This window comes from Rhinopithecus bieti, unplaced genomic scaffold, assembly GCF_001698545.2.
Source record: "Rhinopithecus bieti isolate Rb0 unplaced genomic scaffold, ASM169854v2 scaffold_58058, whole genome shotgun sequence".
Taxonomy (NCBI): Eukaryota; Metazoa; Chordata; class Mammalia; order Primates; family Cercopithecidae; genus Rhinopithecus; species Rhinopithecus bieti.
In genome coordinates this window covers 344,681-354,120 of record NW_016822568.1, presented here as the reverse complement: position 1 = coordinate 354,120, position 9,440 = coordinate 344,681, and the positions used below count along the sequence as shown (strand labels likewise).

The following is a 9,440-nucleotide window of genomic DNA, read 5'->3' as shown; positions in this document are numbered from 1 at the left end:
GATGAGTTCGTGTCCTTTGTAGGGACATGGATGCAGCTGGAAACCATCATTCTCAGCAAACTATTGCAAGAACAGAAAACCAAATACCGCATGTTCTCACTCATAGGTGGGAATTGAACAATGAGATCACTTGGACACAGGAAGGGGAACATCACACACTGGGTCCTATTGTGGGGAGGGGGGAGGGGGAGGGATAGCATTGGGAGATATATCTAATGTAAATGACAAGTTAATGGGTGCAGCACACCAACATGGCACATGTATACATATGTAACAAACCTGCACGTTGTGCACATGTACCCTAGAACTTAAAGTATAATTTTTAAAAAAAAGAAAATGAACTATTTTAATTCAGAAAAAAATATATATTTCAATAAACGCAGGGAAAGCTTTTCACAGATTGTTTAGTCCTGATTTTTAAACTTTCTTAGCAAACTGGAAATGGATACAAGCGTTCTTAACTTTAAACATCAGAAATCTCCCACAAAATCATAGGTAATAGTGAAACATTAGAATCCTTCCCATTAAAATCAGAAACGAGAACTTGTTGTTATTGTTGTTGTTTTGTTTGTTTGTTTGAGATGGAGTCTCACTCTGTCGCCCAGGCCAGTGGTGCGATCTTGGCTCACTGCAACCTCCACCACCCAGGCTCAAGTGATTCTCCTGCCTCAGCCTTCCAAGTAGCTGGGATTACAGGCGCTTGCCACCACACCCAGCTAATTCTTGTATTTTTTAGTAGAGACAGAGTTTTGCCATGTTGCCCAGGCTGGTCTCAAACTACTGACCTCAGGTGATCCACCTGCCTTGGCCTCCCAAAGTGCTGGGATTTCAGGGGCAAGCCACCATGCCTAGCCAAGAGACCTTGTTTTTAATACTGTATTTTTTTTTTTAAATCATAGCCAATGCAATGAGGTAGGAAATAGAGACAGATGAAAGGTATAGATGGATACCAAAGAGAAAAGGAAAAAGTGTCAATATGATTGTCTACCTAAAATATCCATACACAAGCAAAATAGTCATAAACAAAGGAAATAATGATAAGCAATTATGACTAATAAGAGTTCAGCAAGGTGACCACACACAAGGACAACAAAAACAATAAAAACGAACATATGAAGCAATTTCCAATCTAATTATAAGTCAAAGAAACGTAAATTAAAACAATGCCTAACAAATTATTATGATTTTTAAAATTTATTTCTACAATCTTTTAGGAAGAGATTTGGCAATAGAAACTAGAAAAAGATCCATGCTTTTGCCTTCTGCTGAAACTCTTTCCTTAAGAAAATATTCCAACACATATAAAAGACTTTTTTTTAACTTTTTTTTTTTTTTTGAGACAAGGTGTCACTATGTTGCCCAGGTTAAACTCAAACTCCTGGACTCAAGCAGTCCTCCCACCTCAGCCTCACAAAATGCTGGGATTACAGGCATGAGCCACCATGCCTGGCTGACAAACTGTTTTGTAGAAAATTCTGGAAAAATAAAAAATAAATGCCCAACAATAGAGGGAAAGAGTTAACTAGAGAATTGGCTTGACCAGGTGCAGTGGCTCATGCCTGTAATCCCTGCACTTTGGAAGGCTGAGGTGGGTGGATCACGAAGTCAGGAGTTCAAGACCAGCCTGGCCAATATGATGAAACCCCATCCATCTCTACTAAAAATACAAAAAAATTAGCCGGGCATGGGGGCAGACACCTATAATTCCAGCTACTCAGGAGGCTGAGGCAGGAGAATTGCTTGAACCCAGGAGGCGGAGGTTGCAGTGAGCCGAGATGGTGCCACTGCACTCCAGCCTGGGTGACAGCGCGAGACTCTGTCTTAACAACAACAAAAAAGAATTGGCTTAAATATTTTTTATCATTAAAAGATCTTTTTGAAGTCTTTGTACTAATAGTGAAATCTTATAAATAACAAATGAAAATCAAAACAAATTTTACACTCAATATAACAACTACATAAAAGTGCATTTGGATAAAAGTGTCATAAGAAGTATAGAGTAATTAAGAACTCAGGCTCTCAAATAGGAATTTGAGACTTCAGATTCCACCACTTTTTAGCTATATGACTTTAGCCGAATTACCTAAATTTGCTTCCATTTCCTTACCTGTAAAATAGGATTTAGTAATAGTAGATACCTCACAGGTTGCAATAAGGGCAAACGAATTAATACCTGCAAAGGTCTATGAATAGCCATATTAATATAGTGAGCCACCAATAAATATTAATAATCATGAAACAGTAAAGTGCTAACAGGGATTGTGTTGAGGTGATAAGATTATAGGCATTTTCATCCCTGTTTTCTAAATTTTCTATAATGTCATTATTCTTGTGTTATAATCAAAATAAATATTTTAACATCTTAAAAATTATTTTTAAATGAAGCCTTGTTTCTAATGCAGTTAGACTCCCTCCTCTTGCCTATAATCCTAATTTCATTCCCTTCCACTCATATAGAATCTGGTTCCACCCATTCTCTTCCTTTGTGTTATCTCAAACTCCTCCACTGATTCACTAAATAATAAGATTCCTAAGTGGAATATTTACTCTTTCTCTTTCTGTCGTAATTCTTAAGGGAAAAAAATTTTATGTTCGCTTTCTCTGATTCTAATAACCCATTTGCTCTTCAGTATATTATAATCTGAATTCTTTTTCTATTATGTCATTCTAACAATGTTCGTAATTTCTTAATGTCCAAAGTTAATCAATCTTATTTTTACTTTGTTTTTGGAGACAGGCTCTCATTTTGTCACCCAGACTGGAATGCAGTGGCGTGATCATAGCTCACTGGAACCTTGAACTCCCAGGCTCAACTGATCTTCGCATCTCTCCCAGGTAGCTAGGACTACAGGCACACGCTACCACACTGGGCTAATTTTTCTTTTTTGTATAGGCAGAGTCTTGCTATGTTGCCCAGGCTGATGACAAACTCCTGGCCTCAAGAAATCCTCTTGCCTGCTGGGTGTGGTGGCTCATGCCTGTAATCCTAGCACTTTGGGAGGCCAAGGTGGGCCGAACACTTGAGGTCAGGAGTAGGGGACCAGCCTGGCCAACATGGCGAAACCCCTTCTCAATTAAAAATACAAAACTTAAATTAAAAAAAAAAAAAAACAAGAAGGAAAAAAAATTAACCGGGTGTGGTGGCATGCTCCCAGAATTCCAGCTACTGGGAGGCTGAGGCACAAGAATCACTTAAGCCCAGGGGGCCGAGTTTGCAGCGAGCTGAGATTGCACCACTGCACTCCAGCCTGGATGATGGAGTGAGACTCTGTCTCAAAAAAAAAAAAAAAAAAAACCTCCTGCCTCAGCCTCCCAAAGTGCTGGGATTACAGGTAGTGCCACTGCACAACGCCCATCAGAGATGATTTAACACTGCTGGTCACTCTCTCCTCAACATTCTCTTTCTTGTCCTATCACATTTAGAAAGGAAGGTATGAGAAGTGGGAGGAAGCAGAGGTTTTAGAATTGCCTGTGCTGGAAACTGGAAGCTGGTGTCTGCATGTGTGTGAGATCAGATCAGATCAGATCAGAAGCTATAAACTGCAGAACCAATCCAGAAATGGGAACAGGTGTGGTCAAGTAAAGTGGCTGGGAAAATCCAAAGAGGAAATCAGAAAGCAATGTGAGACACAGAAGAAAAGAACATTCTGAGTCTGAAGGGGAAAAGTCTTCAAACCCAGACAAAATTCTGTGGAAGCCCTGTGACCTCTTCAGCTGAGTTTTATTCTCAAATTTCAGTGTGTGGAATATTTTATTCACATTATACCTTAAGGACACTTTCTTATGTCCCTCAATACCAGTGTCTCAGACTTACCTTTTTCTTTTCTGACTGGTCTTTCTCCCATTTAATCATCCAGGCTTCCTTCTATTTATCAAACGTGTATTTATTGACTGACCACCGTAAGCCAGGTATTGTGGTATGACATGAAGGTAACCAATAAACAAGATATAGTCTTTGCCCTCAAGAATTCATCTTATTGACATCTTTTTCACTGATTACCTCTTGTCAATGTTTCCCAAGATTCTTGCCTTGACTTTCTTCTCCCATTCACACCCACAGGGCATCAATTGTCTCATATTACCAAGTGTCTCCCTGGCTTCTTCACCTGTTATCTCATACTGAAGATAGCCAACACTGGACATGCATTTGCCACCAAACCCAAAGAGATCATTATCAACACAGAAACTCTTGAGTCATCCATTAACCTTCCCATACTCACCACATAGATCCACAACCAAGTGGCAATTTTTAAAAATATCATCTAAAAACCTCTCAGAAGTGCAGTCTACTTTCTATTCTTTCTAATTCTACATTAATTCCAGTCCATCAGAACTTTGGAATGTTCTTCTAACTACCTACTTGTCATTCAGTAGCTCCCCCTTCCAGTTCATCGTAACTACTGATATCAGAATTATCTTTCTAAAAGGCAAATTTTATTTATTTCTACCCTCATTAAGATCCACCATTGATACTGTATCCATATGTTTTATCCCTACATTCTGGGCCTTTAGATGTCTTCTACGTATTTCTTCTTCATCTTCATCTCTCAACACCCTGCTGGCTGAATAGAACTCTTCATGCCTCTCAAACATAGGAAACAGTGGTCGTGCTCTGTACCTTTTTATGCCTAAAATGCTCTAACCTCATTCTTTCTTCAAATACTGACACCTTTCAATGTTAGCTCAAACATTACTTTTCCTATTAAGCCTTTCCCATCTCCTCTAAACAGAATTGTGCTATCTTTACACTGAGCTCTGTATTCAGAGTGTACTTCTATAAAGGAAGAATAGTGTGATTTTTATTCATTTAGGTAACCGTATACTATTCCTTTAGTTATCTGTCTCCATTACTGGAGTGAGCCTAAACCTAGAAGTAGGGATCATGTACTTTTCATTTTATTTTGTCCTGTATCTGGCACAATGGCCACCACAAGTCTTTGCTGAAAGAACAAATAACTCACAGACTAAACAATGAATGGAAAAAGAAACACTTTTCTTTTTCCATTCAAAGTGTGAATATTAGGACACAGCATGTATCTTCATGTATCTCAATATGTGAGAGGCTTGAGGAAAATAAAATGAAAGTTAAAGGAGAAAAGAGAAAAAAATCAGAACAAACTACTGGTGTGCACAGAAAACAAAGCTGACATCTAGGAAGGGAGGCAGAGAATCAGAAATCTAAGTAACATCTGCAAGGAGTCCAGTGGAGCAAGAAATTTACGAATCTCATGAAATCTTCGTAATTTGTCTCTTCAAAACAAGTTTCATCACTTTATCATCTCAATAAAGACATAGCTATACACAGTTTAGTTCCCAGGGAAAGTGGAAAAAACTTACACTTGGCCAGCAAGGTGTTCGATCAAAAAATTTCCCAGAGTATATGGGTCTGATGCGATCTGGAGGTTCCACTCCTGATTCAATGTTTCCAGCCTCCTTTCTCTCTTCAGGTTGTTGGGCAAACTGGCATTGGGGAGGTTCTATCACCAAGCCCATTTGGGGCTCTGTATTCTTAGTCTCACCTGGCTCCTCGGCTTGGGTTAGTCCGATGTCCACCTCCACAAGAGGCTTAACCTCTGTGCTGGGTTTCATTACAACACAGGTAGGCTCTTTTTCCATTTCCTGTCTTGGTTCCATATCCAAAGCAGGCTTTCCCATTAACTGCTCTACCCTTTCAGAGCCACTAGCCAAAGGAGCTCTGCTGCTCCCTACAGCCTGTGGACTTCCACACACCCTGCCCAAAGGAGGCTGTATTATCCGTTCATGGGTATAACTTGCGAGAAGACTTTCATTTTCTAACCCCATTCTTCCTGGCAACAGAGAAGGTTTTGTTCCCTCTGAGGCTGAGACACTGCCGACTCCTAAACTACCCCTCTGCATGAGAGTCTTAGAAATATTCTGTCTTTCTGATCCCATTTCAAGCCCCTTGCTCAATGGAAATTTTGTTTCTGGTGATGTCATCCTTCCCTCACACTTATTACTAACCACAGGGCTCTCCCCGCATCGGGAATCTTCTTTTCCTAATCCCACTCTGATCCCCAACTCCATGGGAAATTTTGTTCCCATGATGACCCTCCTGTCTCCTAAATCATCCTTCCCTTCGTTGGGGTGTCCAATCTCCATGATCAGGGACGATTTCTCCCCACTCTCATTTCTCCAAGAGCACTCATCTCTAAGGAGAAAACTGTACCTGGCTCGAGGGACGTTTCCAATCCCTTGAGGAACCCCACTCTCAGGAAAGAGCACAACCTCACTCGTACTTCCTGCCCACTGCTTCCTGCCTGCCTCTTAACACCTAGCTGAGTTCACCGAGGAAAAGATGGAGTCTGTTTATCCGGTTACCTGGGAAACAGGGGCGGGACTTTGCGCTCAAGTCCTCCTTGGACAGATACCCCGGCACATCTCTCATTTCTCTCTCTCTCTCTCTCTCTCTCTCTCTCTCTCTCTCTCTCACTCTCTCTCTCCCTCCCTCCCCTTTCTCTCCTCTCTCCCACTCTGCTCTCCCCTCCCCCTCTCTCTCTCCCTGTCTCTCCCTCTTTCTGTCCCTCTCTTGCCTTTCCTCTCTCCTTTCTCCCCCTCTCCCATCCCTCCTCCTCCTCCCCTCTATCCCTGCTTCCTCTCTCTTTTTCTTTGTTAGATTTGGAGGGCAAGAAAACTTGAGTGATGTGGCGTTGGGCGCTAGATCAAATGTTCACCAACTTCTCTGGTTTCCCAAGCAATGCAGTCCTTTTAGGATGGTTTCAACGATTGGCTTCTTCCTGGCCATTGGCCTCTTAATGTTGGTGATGATGAACAAATAAACTTTCTGGTGATGATCCCTTTTTTTAGGTCCTTCCTTGTCCAAGTACCTCCGCCCTGCATGTAGTTATTTTAGTACTAACAAACAACTGTAAATTCTAGAAATATTATATTTGACAACTGTGGCATAAAGACATCTTAAAGTCATTGAGAACATTTACACTTTAATAACTAGGCTTTAAATCACATTTAAAGTGCTTTTTTGTTTTTTGCTTCGTTTTGTTTTGTTTTTGAGGTGGAGTCTCCTTCTGTCGCCCAGGCTGGAGTGCAGTGGCACAATCTCGGCTCACTGCAACCTCTGCCTCCCGGGTCCAAGCGATTCTCCTGCCTTAACCTTCAGGGTGGCTGGGATTACAGGCATGTGCCACCATGCTAGGCTAATTTTTGTATTTTTAGTAGGAACGGGGTTTCACCATGTTGGCCAGGCTGGTCTCAAACTCCTAACCTCAAGTGATCGACCCGCCTCAGCCTTCCAAAGTGCTGGGATTACAGACATGAGCCACTGCACCTGGCCTAAAGCAAATATTTTAAAGTTTGAGATATGCTACACAATAAGGCATATTGTATTTTAAAGATAATGGGGCAACTAAAACTTTATTGTTTTTAAGTAGGAGTTTTTTTTTTTTTTAATTGGGGTTTCACCCCTCAGATTTTAATGAAAATATATTTGGTAAATATTTGTCATGTTCTACACATATAGGATATAAAACACCTAGCTTAGAATTTGAACTGAATTAGGCTGGGCATGGTGGCTCACACCTTTAATCCCAGCACTTTGGGAGGCTGAGGCAGGCGGATGACTTGAGGTCAGGAGTTTGAGACCAGCCTGGCCAACATCGTGAAACCCTGTCTCTACTAAAAATATAAAAATTAGCTGGGCATGGTGACTGGCGCCTTAATCCCAGCTACTCAGAAGGCTGAGGCAAGAGAATCACTTAAACCCGGAGGCAGAGGTTGCAGTGAGCCGAGATGGCGCCACGACACTCTAGCCTGAACAACAGAGTGAGACTCCAATAAAAAAAAAAAAAAAAAAGGCTGGGCACGGTGGTTCATGCCTGTAATTCCAGCACTTTGGGAGGTGGAGGCGGGTGGATCATGAGGTCAGGAGTTCGAGACCATCCTGGTCAACATGGTAAAGCCAAGTTTCTACTTAAAATACAAAATTAGCTGGACCTGGTGGCGGGCACCTGTAGTCCCAGCTACTTGGAAGGCTGAAGCAGGAGAATCGCTTGAACCTGGGAGGCGGAGGTTGCAGTAAGCCAAGATCACACCACTGCACTCCAGCCTGATGACAGGGTGAGATTCCATCTCAAAAAAAAAAAAAAAAAAAAAAACAATTTGAAAAGAATTTACAGGATTCCAGAACTCTACGAAAACCCCTTAAAATCCAAAAATATTTTTTAAAAGTGTGTAAGAGTCTAGGCACAGTCACTCATACCTGTAATCCCAACACTTTGGGAAGCCAAGGCAGGAGAATTGCTTAACACCAAGAATTCAATTAGCCCAGCGTGGTGGCTCACATCTGTAATCTCAGCTATCTGAGAGGCTGAAGTGGGAGGATCACTTGAGCCCAGGAAGTCTACACTGCAGTGAGCCATCATTGCACCATTGTATGCCAGCGTGGGCAACAGAGTGAAAAACATAAATAAATAAATAAATAAATAAATAAATAAATAAATAAATAAATAAATAAAGGTCCAGGAGTTCAAGACAAGCATGGGCAAAATACAGTGAGACCTGTCTCTACAAAAAATTTCGAAAATCAGCCAGGTATAGTGGTACATGCCTATAGTCCTAGCTACTCAGGAGGCTGAGGTGGGAGGATCACTTGAGCCCAGGAATTCAGGCTGTAGTGAGATATGATAATGCCACTGCACTCTAGCCTGGGTGATGGAGTGAGATCCTGTCTCAAAAAATAAAAATAAAAAATAAGGCCAGGTGCAGTGGCTCACACCTGTAATCCCAGCACTTTGGGAGGCCTAGGTGGGCAGACCATTTGAGGTCAGGAGTTCTAGACCAGCCTGACCAACATGGTGAAACTCTGTCTCTACTAAAAATACAAAAATTAGCTGGGCATGGTGGCCAGTGCTTGTAATCGCAGCTACTTGGGAGGCTGAGGCAGGAGAATCACTTGAACCCAGGAGGTAGAGGTTACAGTAAGCCAAGATCGCACCACTGCACTCCAGCCTGGGTGACAAGAGCGAAACTCCGTCTCAAAATAATAAATAAATAAATAATTAAAAGTGAGTAGGGTATACTAAGGAGGCCAAGGCAGGAGGATCACTTGAGTTCGAGACCAGCCTGGCCAACATGACGAAACCCCACCTCTACTAAAAATACAAAAATTAGCTGGGTGTGGTGATGCTCACTTGTAGTCTCAGCTACTCGGGAGGCTGAGGCAGGAGAATCACTTGAACCAGGGAGGCAGAGGTTTCAGTGAGCCGGGAGCACACCACTGCACTCCAGCCTGGATGACAGAACAAGACTTTGTCTCAAAAAAAAAAAAACCGGCCGGGCACGGTGGCTCAAGCCTGTAATCCCAGCACTTTGGGAGGCCGAGACGGGCGGATCAGGAAGTCAGGCGATCAAGACCATCCTGGCTAACACGGTGAAACCCCGTCTCTACTAAAAAAAAAAAAAAAAAA

At 42.0% G+C, this 9,440-nt stretch overlaps 1 pseudogene across 1 annotated transcript; it reads right to left on the bottom strand.

The window, feature by feature from the left end:
* Positions 1 to 5,337: 5,337 nt before the first annotated feature.
* LOC108521250 (EF-hand domain-containing family member B pseudogene) lies at positions 5,338 to 6,335 on the bottom strand (annotated as a pseudogene). Its single transcript, XR_001883152.1, has one exon. The product of XR_001883152.1 is annotated as an EF-hand domain-containing family member B pseudogene (transcript).
* Positions 6,336 to 9,440: the final 3,105 nt, after the last annotated feature.